The sequence below is a fragment of the Triticum dicoccoides genome, chromosome 6A (assembly GCF_002162155.2).
Source record: "Triticum dicoccoides isolate Atlit2015 ecotype Zavitan chromosome 6A, WEW_v2.0, whole genome shotgun sequence".
Classification (NCBI taxonomy): Eukaryota; Viridiplantae; Streptophyta; class Magnoliopsida; order Poales; family Poaceae; genus Triticum; species Triticum dicoccoides.
In genome coordinates this window covers 61,497,189-61,500,961 of record NC_041390.1, presented here as the reverse complement: position 1 = coordinate 61,500,961, position 3,773 = coordinate 61,497,189, and positions in this window count along the sequence as shown.

Below are 3,773 nucleotides of genomic sequence, written 5' to 3'. Positions count from 1 at the left end.
GCTAGCCTCTCTAGTACCGCGCAACTTTCGCTGGTACCATACACCCACCATATACCTTCCTCAAAACAGCCACCATACCTACCTATTATGGCATTTCCATAGCCATCCCGAGATATATTGCCATGCAACTTTCCACCATTCCATTCATCATGACACATTCATCATTGTCATATTTCTTAGCATGATCATGTAGTTGACATAGTATTTGTGGCAAAGCCACCATTCATAATTCTTTCATACATGTCACTCATGCATCATTGCACATCCCGGTACACCGCCGGAGGCATTCATATAGAGTCATACTTTGTTTTAGTATCGAGTTGTAATCATTGAGTTGTAAATAAATAGAAGTGTGATGATCATCACTCAATAGAGCATTGTCCCAAAAAAAGGAAAGGCCAAAGAAAAAAAAGAAGGCCCAAAAAAAGGGGCAATGCTACTATCCTTTTTTCCACACTCGTGCTTCAAAGTAGCACCATGATATAGCAAGTCTCATATATTGTGCTTCAAAGTAGCACCATGTTCTTCATATAGAGAGTCTCATATGTTGTCACTTTCATATACTAGTGGGAATTTTACGTTATAGAACTTGGCTTGTATATTCCAATGATGGGCTCCTCAAATTGCCCTAGGTCTTCGTGAGCAAGCAAGTTGGATGCACACCCACTAGTTTCTTTTGTTGAGCTTTCATACATTTATAGCTCTAGTGCATCCGTTGCATGGCAATCCCTACTCACTCACATTGATATCTATTGATGGGCATCTCCATAGCCCGTTGATATGCCTAGTCGACGTGAGACTATCTTCTCCCTTTTTGTCGTCTCCACAACCACCATTCTATTCCACCCATAGTGCTATGTTCGTGGCTCATGCTCATGTATTGTGTGAAAGATTGAAAAAGTTTGAGAACATCAAAATTATGAAACAATTGCTTGGCTTGTCATCGGGGTTGTGCATGATTTAAATATTTTGTGTGGTGAAGATGGAGCATAGCCAGACTATATGATTTTGTAGGGATAACTTTCTTTGGCCATGTTATTTTGAGAAGACATAATTGCTTAGTTAGTATGCTTGAAATATTATTATTTCTATGTCAATATGAACTTTTGTCTTGAATCTTATGAATCTGAATATTCATACCACAATTAAGAAGAATTACATTGAAATTATGCCAACTAGCATCCCACATCAAAAATTATCTTTTTATCATTTACCTACTCGAGGACGAGCAGGAATTAAGCTTGGGGATGCTTGATACGTCTCCAACGTATCTATATATTTTGATTGCTCCATGCTATATTATCTACTGTTTTGGGCAATATTGGGCTTTATTATCCACTTTTATATTACTTTTGGGACTAACCTATTAACCGGAGGCCCAACCCAGATTTGCTGTTTTATGCCTATTTCTGTGTTTTGAAGAAAAGGAATATCAAACAGAGTCGAAACGGAACGAAATCAACTGGAGAAGTTATTTTTGGAAGGAAACACACCTGATGGACTTGGACCCCACGTCAGGGGAGACATGAGGTGCTCACGAGGGTGGGGGGCGCCCCCCTAGGGCGCGCCCCCCTATCTCGTGGGGCCCCCATGGCTCCTCCGACGTCCTCCCTGCACCCATATATATCCACGTACCCTAAAACTTCTAGAACACAAGATAGATTGGGAGTTCCGCCGCCAGAAGCCTCCGTAGCCACCAAAAGTCAATCGGGACCCTGTTCCGACACCCTGCCGTAGGGGGGAACCCTCACGGTGGCCATCTTCATCATCCCGGTGCTCTCCATGACGAGGAGGGAGTAGTTCTCCCTCGGGGCTGAGGGTATGTACCAGTAGCTATGTGTTTGATCTCTCTCTCTCTCTCTCTCGTGTTCTTGAGATGATACGATCTTGATGTATCGCGAGCTTTGCTATTATAGTTGGATCTTATGTTTCTCCTCCCCCTCTTCTCTCTTGTAATGAATTGAGTTTCCCCTTTGGAGTTATCTTATCGGATTGAGTCTTTAAAGACTTGAGAACACTTGATGTATGTCTTGCAGTGGATATCTGTGGTGACAATGGGATACCACGTGCCACTTGATGTATGTTTTGGTGACCAACTTGCGGGTTCCGCCCATGAACCTATGCATAGGGGTTGGCACACGTTTTCGTCGTGATTCTCCGGTAGAAACTTTGGGGCACTCTATGAGGTTCTATGTGTTGGTTGAATAGATGAATCTGAGATTGTGTGATGCATATCGTATAATCATACCCACAGATACTTGAGGTGACATTGGAGTATCTAGGTGACATTAGGGTTTTGGTTGATTTGTGTCTTAGGGTGTTATTCTAGTACGAACTGTAGGGCTGTTTGTGACACCTATAGGAATAGCCCAACGGATTGATTGGAAAGAATAACTTTGAGGTGGTTTCGTACCCTACCATAATCTCTTCGTTCGTTCTCCGCTATTAGTGACTTTGGAGTGACTCTTTGTTGCATGTTGAGGGATAGTTATGTGATCCAATTATGTTAGTATTGTTAAGGGAACTTACACTAGTGAAAGTATGAACCCTAGGCCTTGTTTCAACGCATTTCAATACCGTTTACGCTCACTTTTATCACTTTCTACCTTGCTGTTTTTATTATTTCAGATTACAAAAACTATTATCTACCATCCATATACGACTTGTATCGCCATCTCTTCGCCGAACTAGTGCACCTATACAATTTACCATTGTATTGGGTGTGTTGGGGACACAAGAGACTCTTTGTTATTTGGTTGCAGGCTTGCTTGAGAGAGACCATCTTCATCCTACGCCTCCTACGGATTGATAAACCTTAGGTCATCCACTTGAGGAAAATTTGCTACTGTCCTACAAACCTCTGCACTTGAAGGCCCAACAACGTCTACAAGAAGAAGGTTGTGTAGTAGACATCAATTATCTATTCGAATAGCCGTTTTCCTCGGATATGGAAACTTGGAGGACTTATGTAGTACATAGACAACTTGAAGTGGATACTCTAAAATACGCAAGATAAGCGTGAGTGCTATGGATGGCCTTCTCGTAGGAAGACGGGAACGGATCCATAGTGGAGTATTGATATGGTGAATATGTGGACTCCTGTGCGTCTCCTCACCTCAAAGAAGTTTCTGATACTCGTAGTATAGGTTAGCCACTGAGTCAAAGTTGGCTTGCTGCTGTTAAAACTCCACCACCCCCTTGTTGATAATGTTGCATATGTAGATAGTTCTGATGTAAGACTTGCTGAGTACCTTCGTACTCACGTTTGCTTATTTATGTTTTGCAGTTGGTTACACTAGTGACTTCAACGAGTAGCTTGTATCCCAGCTACGATCTTGTACCCTTGGGAGGGTCGTGTTTAGTCAGGCTTCTTAGTCTTTTCCTTTTGTAGTTGTCTGTACTCAGACATGTAATGCTTCCGTTGCTTGTATGCTCTGAATGATGGGTCATGAGACCCCTGTTTGTATTGAATGCTATGTGCCTCTTCTGGGCCTTTATCTATATAAGTTTGAGTTATGTTGTGATGCCATGTTGTACAGCACATACTTGCATGTTATGCGTACGTGTAACGTGTATTGCTATGTGTGGGGTCTGCCAACCTAGTTGTTTATCCCTGGTAGCCTCTCTTATGAGGAAATGTAGTCTTGTGCTTCCATGAGCCATAGTAGTCCGCTACAGCCCGGTTCACCGGAGTCCTGCTAGCCCAGCACTACTGCTCTGGAACACTTGACTGTCCGGCATGTGATTCACTTGTTCATGTGACTGTCCCTTCG